General features: G+C 32.9%; 1 long non-coding RNA gene across 1 annotated transcript; it reads left to right on the top strand.

Moving 5' to 3' along the window:
* The first annotated feature begins 8,941 nt into the window (after positions 1-8,941).
* Positions 8,942-11,693, top strand: LOC130725859 (uncharacterized). The gene is made up of 3 exons (XR_009014627.1): positions 8,942-9,539; positions 10,049-10,163; positions 11,043-11,693. It is a non-coding gene; the product is annotated as an uncharacterized LOC130725859 (long non-coding RNA).
* Positions 11,694-16,643: the final 4,950 nt, after the last annotated feature.

The raw sequence follows: 16,643 nt of genomic DNA, 5'->3' as shown, positions 1-16,643 counted from the left end.
GGTAAAAACGCTAGTACTATAGAAAAGAACAACCTTATCATAAACAATCAGGTGAGGTGCCACTCCTAGGTTCACTCTCCTCTCACCCCATCACTAGCTGACAAGTGTCCTGCTCACACGCATTCTGAGAAATTTATTAAACGCAGTAATTTCTCCTTTAATTTGGTTTTGTGGCCCACCATTAATTATATATTACATTATCATTCCTTCCATATTTGAGAAACAATATATCTTGATTTGGAAAAAATATCATTAAATATTTCCATTAATTTATGAAACAGCACAATTATCATTAAGACCTTGAATACCTTGGTTGACCTTGCATAGCCTATATTTAAAATCCTATTAATTTTTCAATAAAATTTTCGGAGTAAAAATAAAAACACAAAAATTTCAAATTCCTTCCATATTTGAGAAGCAATATTTATTTGGAAAATAAGAAATCATGTAATTATCCCATAAATTTCGGAAACGTTTCTCACAAATAATCTGGATAAAAATAAATACATAGAAATTTCAAATTCCTTCCATATTCGAGAAAAAATCTTGATTTGGAAAATAAAAGTATCATTATATATTCCCATTATTTTATGAAACGGAACAATAATCATCAATACCTTGCATACCTATATATGTTGACCTTGCATAGCCTATATTTAAAATTCTATTAATTTTTCAATCAAATATTTTGTATTGAGTCCCCTCATTAATTGAATTTTTCATTGGCACTGGTTGATTAATCTTTGACTAATTTAGTTTTAATATATTGCATATGATTTGGACATTAATGGTTAATTCATTCGAGCGCATACTAAAAGCACCAATTTGGTTAATCAAATTTGGGATGTTTTAAAAAATTAGTAGTCTTAATTTCGTTGACTGCAATATACATTAATTTTTTTGCATACATTTAGCGAACTAATTTCGTTTTTTTACTCACAATTTAACATTAATTTCGTTGCCTAAATTTAATAATAATTTATGTTAGCACTAATTTATTGTCGTTTTTTTAAGGCTTAATCCTCAAATTAGTCCCTGTCTTTGTCTCGCCGTCTGATCTAAGTCTCTCACCGGAAAAATTTGTGCAAAAGGACCTCATCAATGCAAAACGTATGGAGCGAGTCCTCGCCAGAGCCCGGAGCTCCGGCGAGCTTGCTGAGTAGCAAATGAATGCTGATTTGGCTTTATTCACGTCATTTTTATTTAATTTTAAATGATACATATTGAACTAAATTAAAACTATTAATTAAAAAATCCTTAATTTCTAATTTCAGAATTATTAATCCTAAATAAACAAAACAAAAAAGATTCATGAGGATCATCAATATTCTTCCCTTCATGATCTCCAATCCAGAAAAAAATATTCCTCAACCAACACTCTCTTACCCAGTAACCTTTCTGAATCTCACCCCAAACCCAACTTCTTCATGTCTCCAAACCAAACTCCAGGAACAAACCCATAAACCCCATCCGTAGCCAATGAGCCAAAAGCAAGAACCTCAAATCATAATTTCTCTTGATGAAAAGAATCTTGAATTGAACCCTCATAAAAATGAATCAAAATTGAAATTAGATGTGAAACCAAATCTGAATACCAAAAGAACACATTTACAGAACCGAAATCAAAACCATAATTCATTCCAAAGCCAAATTTCATTTCAAAACCATATCTAAATACAAAAAAAAACTTTACAGAACTCAATCTGACCCAGAAATGGGAAAATGTGAAATGGAAACACAGTCACATCTAGGAGAAGAAGAAGAAGAAGGACATCCCATCTAAAAAAATCAATCTTTGCTTGGATATTTTGTGATGCCTCTGTTCTTCCTCACCCTCTTCTCCTTCTCCTTCTCCCATGAACTCGAACTCAGATCCGCACCCAGAATGACCTCTTGAACCCATGTCGACAACAAACAAGCCACAACAACCACCCGAGCCCAAACCGAAGCGAACCAAGTCGTACCAAAACCCAAAACCAGCCAGATCGAGCCAGATTGGTTGTAGATGGTGGTGGCGTTGGGGTTTCAGTTGCAGGTTTTCATGGGGTTTTGGTTGGGGGTGGGGGTTGCAGTTGTTGGTGGGGTTTTCATGGGTCCTTTGATCATGATGAAGAAGAAGAGTAAGAAGATGAAGGAGGAGGAGATGAATTTCTGGAATTGAGAAATTAGGTTTTGAGAAGAAGAAAGGAGGAGAACGGCTGGAGGAGGAAATGAACTTTCATGTTTTCCTTCTACCTAATTATTTGGGAAATTAGGTTAAATGATAATTTTGGGTTTTTAATTAATTTACTTTTCAAATGTGTAATTTTTTATTTTTTTTTAATTCCACGTAGGACTCATTAATACAGTCATCATGCCATTTCATCACTTGTCAGAGCTCCGGGCTCCGGCGAGGACTGGCTCCATACGTTTTGCATTGATGAGGACCTTTTGCACAAATTTTTCTAGTGAGGGACTTAGATCAGACGGCGAGACAAAGACAGGGACTAATTTGAGGATTAAGCCTTTTTTAATCTACCAAATACGGCTGTTTCAAAAGTCAAAAACAATAATCAGCTAAAGATTTGATATAATAGTCTTAATTTTCGTTGACTGATTATTACATGAATTTCGTTGCTTAAATTTGGTTTTAATTTTTGTTATGAATAAAATAGTGTCGTCTGCTTTTTTACAGGAACTTAATTTACCTTCCTTTTTTAATTAATTTACATAAAATATTCTTTTTTAATAGGATTTTGTGAATTTCGTTGACTGATTATTACAAATTTCAAAATTATGACTATAAATTAGCTCAACGTTCTGAATATAAATTAAAATAATCACAATTTCAAATTCCTTCCGTAATTTAAGAAACGAACTTGATTTGGAAAATTAAAAAAAATTAAATAACGTTACAAGAGTTAGGTACGGTAATTAGCTCAACTAAGGCTGTTACAATAATTCTGACTATAAATACAAATAATCACAATTTCAAATTCCTTTCATCTTTGAGAAACAATCTTGATTTAGAAAATAAATAATAATTATATTGGGCCTTACAAAAGATATAAAAGATAATTAGTTGTACGATTGGCTATTACAAAAGTGTAAAAAAATGATTGAATGATTATGTAGTCTCCTTACAAAATTAATTACATAATTAATTTACATCAAATATTTTTCTTCCTTTTTTAACCTGCAGTCATCATTAACCCTAATTTTGACTCATCTATAAATATTTCCTTATGTTATTCTTCACCTTTATCATTCCTTCCATTTACCAGCATCTAATAGCTTTGAAATAACTTTTGTTCTGATGGCAATCGACGATCTCGCAACCATTTTTTAATTTCTTTTTTTTTATGGTTGGTAAATCTCTTATCTTCTCCACTTTTTAAATTTCAGGGGTGTAAGATTCACGTTTCAGTTAGGAAGACTCTTATTTACCGATTCCAGTCTTTGTTAAGTAAAGGACGCATATATCAGATTTCATTCTTCGCATCCATTCAAGATCAACTTTGATAAACATACTTCTGTACGATTGGTTCCTAATAAGGCTATCAACTTAAGCCCTTACTCTTTCGTGCCCCTTTGTGACATAATGTTTAAGGACCTAGATACGTCTTTCCTTATAGGTATATTCCCTTTTGTAGCCTTTTGATTTTTAAAATATAATTCTTAATTTTTCTTAAATGTGTGTTTTTGTTTGAGCATATGTAATTGGAATTCTCACTAGAGCAAGTGGTGAACAAGAGTTTGAGAAAGATGGTAAGAAGCAGAAAATGATAACTATTGAACTTGACCAAGATGAGTACACTCAATGTTCTTTGCTTATTCAAATTTTTTTCCTATAATTTATGTATAAATTCATACATTCCCAATTTTGTGATTAGGGTTCGGGTTGAATGTATTTTTTTTGGAAAATATGTTGGTGAAGTTGTTGGTTATCTTGCATCTGTTTATGCAACCAATGTTGTCGTTGTTGTGCAATGTACCAAGATAAAGCCTTTTAAAGGTATTTAAAAATTTTACCTAGTGACGGGTAATTAAATTTTTTCATTATCCCTTTTTTTTACAGGTAAGACAAGCCTCCAAAATATTTATGGGGCTATAAGGGTTCTTTTTAATCCTCTCATACAAGAAGCTACCTCTCTCCGAGCTCGGTAAATTCTATTCTAATTTTATATCTCTTTCATTGTTTATATTTCTGGATCAAAGTATGAGGCATCTTCTTCTGGTGATCCAACAAATGTTGTCGTTGTTGTGCAATGTGCCAAGATAAAGTCTTTTAAAGGTATTTATAAATTTTACTGTATCAGCTAATTTATAATTTCTCAACAATGATTTCTTTGACACAGAATCTCTTTTTTATAAAAAACATATATACAGAATTAATTTATAATAATTAATACAGTTTCTATGACAAGTGTATACTCACTAAATATAAATAATAGAATAACCCCATAGATTGAAAAAATAATATTCAATTTAATGTAATGCATTTCCTTTTTAAAAATTAGTGAATAAAAAATTGAGATTTAAATTTGAAATGAGTACTAAATATTAATTATTTCACCCAAATTTTGAGGAAAATTTTAAAATCTTATTCGTATTTATGGAAAAAAAAGTATGTTTTAATGAATATCAGAGAATTAATATTCAAGCAGTTTTTAAAAACATTCCAAGTTTAAGTAATCGAATGGTTACATCTATTATGAACTCAAATCAACCAACTATAAATAATCTCCTTTTTTTATTATTTAAAGCTAAATTTTATAAGATCTGATCCACTTTTGATCAACCAATAGATAATGCTAACTTTAATTTTCTTTACAACAAATTCGGAAAAGTCATGTTTTTCCAATCCTATTTTTGGGTTAAAATCCACATTTTAATGGTAAATGAGAGAATGTGTATTCAAATATAATCTAAACACTTAATGTGAAAAGTTTTATTTTGTATAACTACTAAATATAATTCATATAATCACCCCTTGATTAAGAAAATAATATTCAATTTAATGCAATCTGTATCCTTTTTTAAAATTTGTGAATAAAAAATTGAGATTTGAATTTGAAATTTGAAATGAGTACTGAATATTAATTATTCCACCCACATTTTTAGGAAAATTTTAAAACCTTATTCATATATATGAAAAAAAAATTGAATGAATATCAGAGAAGAAATATTCAAACAGTTTTTTAAAACAATCTAAGTTTAAGTAATCAAATGGTTGCGTCTATTATGAGCTTAAATCAATCAACCATAAATAATCTTCCTTTTTTTTCACTAATTGAAGCTAAATTATGCAAGATCTGATCTACTTTTGATCAACCAATAGTAAATGTTAACTTTAATTTTCTTTACAACAAATTAGGAAAAGTCATGTTTTTTAAATCCTATTTTTTGGTTAAAATCCATGTTTTAATGGTAAATGAGGGAATGTATATTCGAATAAAATCTAACCAATTACTGTGAGAAGTTATACTTTGTATGAAAATAATTTGGAAGAACATAAATTTTGTAGATTAAGGAACCTAATTCATTTATTATTTTTAAAATTGTAAAAAATCATTTTGCAATTTGAGTTTGAAATTTAAAATGAGTACTGAATAATTGTAAATTGATCCAAATTTTCACTCAGATTTTAAATTATTTTGCTTAGACACATAATACGTTATTTTTCACCCTAAATCATTTGTCAATTCATTCATAATAATTAATTGAGTTTATTTTATTTTTTAAAATAATAAATATAATTTATAGAATCATCTGCATACATCACTGCACTTCCACTTGACACCCATCGTTAATGAAAAACGGTTGGGAACTACTGATTGGGTCCGTCTATAAAGATCGCATAGTTGGAAAAGTCTTGGGGTTAGAGTTTGAGGGAAGTGATTTTGAAGCTATTCGAGGGTTGGAGAAGGTTTATGAAGAACACTTCAAAACTTGATTTTTTGTTTGTGTCTCTCGGGTGTTGTTGGTTAGTCCTAGGGTGTCCTTGCTTTTGTCTTGGATGGGGGTTTTTCGGCTTTTTGGGGTTTTTGTATGCTTGTCGGGGTGCCTCGCTTTTTATTGGGCTTTTCCTTGCTCCATAAGGGTTTGTCCTTATGGGTGTTTTTTGTGGATAATAATATACAATCCTTTATTTTTCAAAAAAAATAAAGATCGCATAGTTTAATGAGTCAATATTTAATTTAAATTAATGCGTTTCTTTTTTAAAATTGTAAAAATAAATAAATTGTAATTTGAGTTTGAAATTTAAAATTAGTACTAAATAGTAGTAATTAGGGTAAAAAATTCAGTCAGATTTTAAAACATTTTTCTTAAATGAGTATTATATACTTATATTTAGATCACATAGTAAAAAACTTCCACGGGAAAAAAAAATTTACATAAAAAATAATTCATGTAACAATTTTTCATTTAAACTCTTCATTCCCCTTCAACCCTTATGTCTCATAGCTCTTACCACTTTTGCAACTCTCAGAAACAATTTTTCATCTAATTTAAGTATGTTTTTCACAATTTTAAAAATATTTATAATTAAATATATATGAAGTTTTTGTCAAATTTTGCAAGTTGTGTCATACTCATTGTGATTTTTCTTGGTTGAATGCTCATTTTTGGGAGATTGTCGACTCATTATTACATGCCTAAATAATGAGATCAATATTCGCCGTGCAACGCACTGGGTAAAAATGCTAGTGTTAATGATGACTGTATAAAAAGATGTCAAGCAGTTTATTGATCATTTGATTCGAAGGGTTATTGGCGTTGCTATATGGTTTGTTTAACATTTTCAAATTATATTAAGTTTATCTTTGTATTGGTTACTAATTATTACTCTTATATATTTATATATATATATATATATATATATATTCCTTTGTGGTTCTATTTCTCAAATATGTTTGCTTGACTACATGCGTTCATGTTGTTGTCATTGTTATGTTTATTTTATTTCGATTTCAATGTAATGCATTCCTTAAAAATTTGGTTCTTATTACTATTCAAATGTTGACACTGTGAGGTCTATACAACCTCATCAAATTAATATTTTTACTATGGTCTATTCTATTCATGTACATGTTTGAAACATATTTTTGGTTCCAAATCTGTTCTACTTATTAAAAAGAGTCTAAACCAAGTAAAAACATATTTCTACTGATATATCTATACAATAAATTAAATCGTTGTGCAACGCACGGGTAAAAAACACTAGTCCTTCTAGAACGGAATAGATGATGATGAAAGAAGGAAAGGCAAGGTGGGTCCATGATAAATATTATTTGGACCGTTGGATTTACTTTATGGAAATCAATGGATGATATAATTGTTGGAGGGAGGCGTGGCCGGTTCAAGAATCTTGTAGGTGGATCTTACATGACCATGGCGAATGGGTTCGCTTTTTAGATCGACATCGGTGGTCAGGAGGTGTAGCTAGGCGTGGTAGGTGTTGGTTACCGCCGGTGAAGGGGTGGTGAAGTTGAACAACGATGATGGATATCTCCATCATGCTTGTATAATGAGAGGGGAGGGCTGGTTAGAGATGATACAGGGAAGTGGTTATGTGGTTTTTGGTGGCGAGAGGAAGGGGAAACCTGCTGTTGGCAGAAGCTGGAGCGTTGAAAGAGGGTCTCGAGCTGGCCTGGAACAAAGGGTATCAAGTGGTGGTGTGTGAGGTGGATAACTTGAGTTTTCCGGAGGCACTGAAAGTTGATGAAATGTGCAGATTTTGCCCTCTTCTCCAAGATGTCAGATATTGGTGCCAAAGAGAGTGGAAGGTTGAGCTGTCGTGGATCCCCAAGGAATGCAATGTAGCGACATATTGCCTTGCAAAGATGAATGCGAATTATGGTTTATCTGGGATAAATCATCTTGACACTCCAACTCCGGAGGTGGAGGTTTTCTTGATGAAGGACTCATTTGCCGTTAGCTAGTTATTTCTTGTCTGTCTTTTCCTTTGAAGGAAAACAAGGATTAATAATAATGAATTTGGTGAATAATTTTTTTTTTGAAAGTAATGTGGTGAATAATTACTACTGTATACATAACATTACTCTTATTTTATGTCATTAAAATTAATTTGTAATATAATAATAATTATTATTATTATCCTATATTACTAATTAAAGTCTAACTAAGGTAGTATCAATATCAAATATATTAAAGGGAAAAACTTAGATGCAGTACCAACTCTCTAATCAAAATACAACACGTGGCTTTATTTCAATTAATAAAATAAATTCTAAAATTCCACAGTTATCATTCAATGACCCGTAGAGATAGAGGAAATTGATACACTGCATCCAGCGACATTCTGCTATGGAGACGCAAGCAGAAACTTCGTGAGTGGAAATCGTGTAGAAACACCCAACAGTAGTGTCGTGGGTGGAAATTGTGTAGAAATCGTTGTTGCATGTTATGTTCTTTAGCAGTAATTCAGGAAATTGCATCATGGAAAAACGATGGTCATGGTGGAAAGCTTGATTCAGTATCTTGACGATGGTAAAAGTAACTATTTCGCTTTACCGTAGTGGTTCATGGTCGTGGGTGTTGGGAAAAACTATGTTGGAGGTGCAAGATTTGGTAGACATGGATAGAAACTTGAAGGGCAGAGAGGAACCAAGGGTATTACGGAAGATGGTTCCTTATTATGTTGGTGCCCCATGTTTTTTTTACTTAATCAAGCTTTTCACTTTGACCACCGTCTATTTCCCATAAGAATTGCAGAAATTGGGGTTCTTCCTATGCCATAGTTCAACTCACAATCCACATGTTATATTTTAAGAAGAGAACAGTACCAACAACATAGATGCTACTGTATCTAAGTTTTTCCAGCAATGATTACCATATTTATTCTCTTCTCTGGTGCATTCTCACAGTGAGTGAATTTCCTAGGTGGCTCACTCTCCTTGCTTCCCTCCTTTTCCTGATTATGTGTCACCTTCTCCTTCATTCTCATTCTCCGGTCAGATTTCACGGGGCACTCATCCACCAATCACGTTGCCTACTTCGCTGACATGGAAATCTCTTATTTCTCCCTTCCACGATAAGCTTCCCAAAGAGTGCATTTTCCAATTCCTTTTTTTAAATGCTTCACACATACCACAGAAACATGCAAGCTTCCATAATTATTTTTCCCATTCCAATTAATCTCTTCCATCAATGGCCAATCAAATTTCTTCACTTCTACTTCCCTTCTGCAGATTTTGTGTTCCAAGGAAACCTCTGCACAGCTCCCTGAACATGTAAATTTCAAAATCAAAATTTGGTGGCTCTCTAATCTGCCCAACCACTTTATCCAGCTTATTCACATCTACTTTCCTCCTATGAATTATTATCAAAATTTCTTCTTCAACTAGCTTTCTAGGCCTCATCTCCTCCACGACCTCTTCCCTCGCCCAGCTTCCCCCACGCTAATAACTCACCTTCCCCTTTCTTCGACCTCCTTCCTCACCCAGCCCTACCACTCCGAGGAATTCGCGTCTTCCTTCTCTAACCTCCTATGCTCTGAGGAATTCGCGTCTGTTTATAGACGCATTATACCCCAGGTGAGCTCATTTATTTGTCGAGAAATCTGCTTTCTTTCCTATAGATAGGTTCTAATGCCATTGGGTGCTTTTATTGTTCTTTTCTGAGCAACCCATTTGCTGCATTATTCTGCTGTTTAATGTGATAGTTTGATTTTTCAAATAGTTTTGACTGTTACCTCTCGGAACTTTTTGATTCTGCATTTTTTTGGTGTCTTTTGCAAGAATAGAATCCTTATGTATGTGTGTTTACAAATGAATTTTGCTTACTCCATTCCAAGTTTGAAAAAGGTTTGGTTTTCTACTTGGTGTTTCATTGTATAAATACACTCTGCTGAAAGTTGCTTAAGTGCTTCCAATAGGTGCTTTCAAATAAATGTGGCACTGGTAAATGTTCTTTCTTTGGCTGCAATATCTCATGTTACAAATGTTTCTTTCAGTTTTAAATTAATTTTCAGAGTTTGTTACAAGTTTTATATAGGTTCATCAGTATGATAAGCAAGTTAACAATGTGCTATACTGATTGCAAGGTTGGAGAAAAATCTAACTGACGCTGAGTTGGTGTGGATGAGAAGGGAGAGACTATTTGAGGTTCATAGGAAAATGGACCAATTAGAATTTGAACATGACTTGGGTGGCTTGGATGTAAGTAGTTGTTGGTCTCCATCAAAATGCTACAATTACATTTAAATGTGTTTTTCCCCTCATGTGCACTTAAAGTAAAACTTTTTGGACTTACCATGTAATACCCAGCTAGGTAACCAGCCCAATTTAATAAATGTTGTGGCTTTTGATTCAGTTTCGTTTTGAGAGTGAATGTCACAATTTGAGTTTTCTATGTAGTTTTCATCATGCCATTTTGATTACTTTTTGAAGGCCATTTGAGCAGCACATAGGAAATGCTTTTGGAAACTCTAATGGGTGTCATAAATCGGAAAGGACCATTATTTTGTTTTAAAATCTAATTATGGTACCAAAATTCAAGCTTATGGTTCTAGAAGAGTATTTGGTAAAACTGACCAAAATTTATATTTATTAATGGTTCTGGAAGATTTATGGTAAAACTGACAAAGATCTAATAATAGTTTTGGAAGATTTATGGTAAGATTGGAAGATTATGGTCCTTTGTGATGTTAAACAGAAAGGATTAGCATGAGGTTATATGCATACTGGTGTGATAAGGCTAAATGCTTGCTGCTCAAGCAGCTGTAAGTCACATGTTAAGATGTAACATAAGGGTAAATTACTTAGCTACTACTAGGTTAGTTGGGGATTATTACAGTATTTAGTTAGTACTTAGTACTAGGAGGGGATTAGCTATAAATAGAGGGAAATAACATTAGAGGAATGCATTTTGTATCAATGTAATAAACATTAGTTAGTTGACTTCACTACATTCCATTTTGACTAATAAATGACGATGAAAGCCGCTAATGAATTTCTCAGCTCATCTTTCATATATTATCTAGCTCTTTTTTATTTATTTATCTTGAATCACTATTCATGTAACTCATTTTTATCCAGACTTGAATACACCTTCCTCTTGCATAGACATGTTACAGATTGGATTTCAAATAATGGATCAAACATATGAGGAAAATGTTGAAAGCAGAGTTTATGGCAAAAAATTGGACATGTTACTGTTTGGATTGGTAACTGATCAAGGTAATGAGATTTGGATGCTACAGTTCTTTAACTGGAGCAGTTAGCGGTAACAAAATGGGGAAGGTGCAGTGCAATAAGAAGTGATTCTTAGTTTGGAATAGGTTGTTTCCACATAACCTTCAAGTGATTCTTTCGTTACTCTTTTTACTCTTATTTATTTATAACCTTTAGTTTGTTTGATTCAGGTAGAGATTACAGATGAAGGTTTCAAAGCCTGAAATCATCCAGTACTTAAGAGGGAAGAGGTGGTATAAGAAGCCACAACTAATCGGTCTCTTGAAGCTGAACCGTTTGACTAGGTGAAAAATCTATAGAGGTTTGTTTCAGTTGCAAGCGCAAAAGGCCAGAATATGGCATAGAGCATCAAGACATAAATATTGGTATTGAAGTTATATACGTTGCACCAAACATAACATGATTTTAAGAAGAGTTGGTAATGGGGAGTCGGACGATTGACATTATTTAAGAATATGTTAGTTGCATTATTTGAATTATTAGAAGAAAATTTCACTCTTAACATGATTTCAAAGATTTATGTAATTTCGCAAAAAATTTGTTTGATGTAATTAATTTAAAATTTTGATTATTATATTGTTTTTTTTATTCAATTAAAAGAAATATTTTTATCCTAATAAACTTTTATGTACCTTTTTGTGACTCTTGCTCCTTTAAATTATGTCGTATGTGGAATAGAAAATATTAACATAATACATACTATACTTATTTATGTTTTTATTAAGGTTGCCAAAATCCCATGAGTATATGAAAATACTTTCATTTTAAAACTAATAAACAAATGCTTTAAGTATAATTATAATTTGAAGATATAAGGAAAAAAAACTCTCATGAGGAATATTTTAAATGAAAATACTTTCATGCTAAAACTTATAGGAAAATAATTTTTAAAATAATTGCAATACCTTTCTTATAATTTTTAATTAATTTTAGATTAAATTATGAAAAGTTGATAGTGTAATTTTGTTGTATGAGGATTTCAAAATATATAATTTCAGTATTTTTCGTAATTTTTAAACTAATTTTAGGAATAAAACTTTTCAGTGAAATATCTCATACGAGGATTAGAGAAATATACTATATACACAAAAGAATTAAAATTTTATATGGTAGAATTATATATGTCATTCGAGAATAATAATATATTTTTTTAGAGAATGAAATTAGAAAATATAGACTATATTTATTTGTTTTTAAGTTAAGGGTAAAAATCTCATTTGAGATGAACAATTTACATGATAATACTTAAAATTAATAAAATTTATTATAATTTCAGTACATTTTTCATAATTTTTTAATGAGTAAATATATAAATAATTAAAAATTAATAGTGAAAGTATGTTACACGGGAGGAGAAAATCAATCAATACATATATTAAAAGATCACACGGAAAGAAATATTTTACGTAAAAATATTTTCTTGTAAAGATTAATAAGAAAAAATTCAATATAATTTTAGAATTTGTATAGTATCATAATCCAAAAAAGTTAAAAGCGTACAAATATATAAAATTATAAAAATTAGATAGTGAAAATATGTAGTACATTAAAATTTTAAAATGTTTGCTCTAATTATCTAATAAATTTTATTTTAGTTTTTTTTTAATTATGATAGATATTTTCACAACAAATATGTTGCCTGGTCCGGAAAAAACAAATAAAACTATTAGTTTTGTTTCATTTTGTAAGTCGACAACATAAATAGATTCTAATATATGTATTTTTATCTTGGTAAACAAAATTCTTTTGTACTTCACATGTGCATAAATAAGATTTTTACCAATTGATTCATTAATATTTTTAAGGCTTAATTGCACTTTTGCTCCCTGATCTTTCACCTTTGTGCGATTTACCTCCCTCATCTTTAAAATGAGCGAATTCCCTCTCTCTTCTATTAATATGTGCGATTTAGGCCCTTCCGTTAGTTAGTCGTCCAATTACTAACGACGGTTGCTATTTTCACCCTCCCTTTTACAAACCACACCCCCATATCAGAAATAAAAATAAAAATAAAATAAAAAAATGGAGGTAAATCGCACAAAGGTGAAAGATCAGGGGGCAAAAGTGCAATTAAACAAAAAAATAAAAAAATAAATGAAATAAATTAAATACAATTAATAGAAAATAAAAAAAACTGAAAAAAAAAAGAAAAAATAATAAAATAAATGAAATAAGTTAAATACAAATAATAGAAAATGAAAAAACTGAAAAAAATATTTTTATAAAATCAAAGAAAAAACTGAATTTTTTTTATAAAAATCAAAGAAAATAAAATATTTTTTTAATTGAAGATAGAAATTTAAAAATAAAATAAAAGAATAATTATTTTTAATTTAGTGTAGGTGGTGCAAATAGAAACAAATTCTTCTTTTATTTTATTTTTAAATTTCTATCTTCAATTAAAAAAAATATGTTATTTTCTTTGATTTTATAAAAACATTTTTTTCTTTGATTTTTATAAAAAAAAATTCAGTTTTTTCTTTGATTTTATAAAAATATTTTTTCATTGTAACACCCCGATTTCGGTGGCGTCACTTTAGTAACCAACAATAAACTTAATGCGGAAAAACGTGAATATTTTTTTTTTTCGATAATAACTAAGACAAGATTGAATTAAATAAAACCCAAGTGCGAAAAGTAATAAAACTAATGTACAATATATAAACAGCCCCCGTTGTAAGTAGCAACCTCGTCACGAGTAAACCTCCAGTGACGGGTAATAGAAGAGTAGCGCCCGTAGGCAATATGTACAAACCGAATGAAAGGGTGAAGTGTCCGCAACACCATCCCTCAAAACTGAGAATAAGTTGACCCAATGGTCTGAAAATAAGACCTCCTAAGTCCAACCAACTCTCTGTGATTCCCGTAAGGAAACCACACAAAAAGCTATAGGCGGAACTACCCTGTCCCCTAAGTAACAAATGACGCTCAGAGCTACGACTCTACTCCTACACTAATCCTAACTCGAGGAGCTCACACCAGCACTAAACCTACGTGCTAGCATGATCGTCGTCTGAATCAGATTCCAGAACGACTAAGTCTACCAACCCTATCCGTCCTCCCCTCACAACCGAAATGCGCTCCGATGCTGGACTCACAGGCTTAGGGCCCGAACCCTGATCATCAATGATCGCAACGGAGGGTGCACTAGACTCCGCCGAAGGCACTCCCACTGGCTCCTCCTCTGAGAGATCCTCCTCGTCTGAAGACAACGGTGGTGGTGGTGGTCCTCCAAGTCCTGGTCCACAGTGGACGCCCGGTGGCAAGTTGAAGCTGACAGAGCATCTCCTCAACACTCCTGACCTCAGGAGTCCTCCACTATCTACGTGGTCCTCCATGATACGCCCCGAATACGTCGCTCGATGGCTCGCGAGGTCAACCACCCACGACCCGGGGTCGTCCTGATCGATCATCTCGTACCTAATCCTCCCCGAAGGGTGGACCATTGTGAACCAATCCGCAATGGACATCTGACAAAGGCGTTGTCCGCCAAAACACACACAGAAGACGCGAGGGTCAACTCTAAAGAACTATGTAGATAATAAACCCAATAGGTACAAGTAATAGATAGCCACTTAGGCTTATAACTAGAGATAGCATCCTAGGGTTTCATGTTCCATAATGAACGTAAATGACAACAATAACAAATAGCATGTTCCAAATAGGATTAACAATTAACAATCACACTCGACAACTAAATTAGTATGCATGTTGCATGATATGCAATGCAGGTTAACCCAGTCAACCAATATGCATTCCGGAACGGATGGACATCATCGGATCAGTCCTAGCACCAGCCACGGTGGGACCATTTCGGCCCGTGTGCCTCTTACTCCAACAACAACATGTAGTCAGATCAGCATAAAACCCGAAGGCCTGCCATTTCGGTCTGCTACTAAGAGTCACCTAGCAGCGCTCTTACGCGGAAATCCTGGTCTTATAACCAATTTTGGAATCCGCCGTGGTCCGGTATCTCGCCGTGTTTAAACCACTTAATGAGTGCATGCAATGCAGTGATTAGCCAAACAACGTCTCCGACCTCACTCGACACGTCGCCACGTGTTCTAGCTAGATTAATGTCTCTAAAAGCTTACCCTAAGGTAAAGTCGATTCTGCGACAAAAGACACTTCTTCACATCAACATAGTAACTCATGATGATCTCCAAATCATCCGACTCATCTCAATCCGATGGTCACAACTGCTCAACGAGCACAGAGTATCACACTCTCGGAAACTAACGGTTTCCCGGACTTATCCCCAGGATAGCCCAACAACACATAGCTGCTCCAACAGCACAAGAGCATCAACATACTCAACACAGCTGCTCCAACAGCACAAGAACATCGACATACTCAACCCTCCTCAACTTCCTCAACACTTGGATCCGACGACACTTCTCGTTTTCCAAAAACTAAGATTTGCATCCGAAGCTTCCTTCCGAGTTTATCATCATTAATTGAAGATTTAGAGGTTGTTTAATGTCTTATGAGTTTTCTTTTCAAAATAATATCCTTTTAGTCTTATCGCAAAATCTTATAAGTTCTCGGGATCTACTAATCCCCAAATGACTCCAGAGAATGTCTCGATCCGTCAAAACCATAACAAGGCCCGAACTCATTCGTCCTATCAACTTTCTCAAAAACTCTCAAAATAAAATCGGCATGACCTACCCGCTATTCTCACTACTCAGAATCTCAGATCTCATTGCATAAGTATAAATAACTCAGCACAACCAATCAACATGTCATATATCAATATATTAAGCAATAACCACATAGCACTTAGCATATAAGGCATGCACCACACATCCTAAATTACCCAATTAGCACTTAGCATGAAGATTCAATCTCAAAAGCATTCAGTAGATTCATCATCTACATTGTCAGCCGAAGCCTCAGAAAACATTTTCCAATCACACACAATCCAGTGCATAAACAGTAAACAATGTCGAAAGCATCGACCCTAAGTATTAACTAGAGATTCAGTGAGAAGCCCTCACCTGCAGATTCTCCAGGATGAACTTCCAACTCTTCCTCACAATCAAAGTGTTGTTCCTCAGGAAATTCCTCAAAAGTTCCTTTAAAACAAAATCACAGAAATACTATCAGAATCTATCGAAAACTAAGCTATCGATACTTACTAAGGTTACTCGAAATAATCTATACTCTAAGGTACGATAATCTAGCGCGAAAGACAAGTTTTCGGAAAAGGAAATTTTCCTCCTCCCCCTTAATAGGTTCGGCCACTTTTCACAATTAGGAGACTCGATTTTTCTTCGATCAAACTTGGTTCCTATGCTATCATTAGCCGTAACTAAGGGTATTCTGAACTCGGAAAAATTATCGGATCAAAAACTGTCGCAGGGGTATTTTGGTCATGATTTTTAACTTAGGATTTTCAAAACTGAAATCCCAAAAACCAAATTTTGCAGGGACGTCACCAAC

Source organism: Lotus japonicus, chromosome 6, assembly GCF_012489685.1.
Source record: "Lotus japonicus ecotype B-129 chromosome 6, LjGifu_v1.2".
NCBI lineage: Eukaryota > Viridiplantae > Streptophyta > Magnoliopsida > Fabales > Fabaceae > Lotus > Lotus japonicus.
The sequence above is the reverse complement of the archived record's forward strand: the minus strand, read 5'-3'. Positions and strand labels throughout refer to the sequence as shown.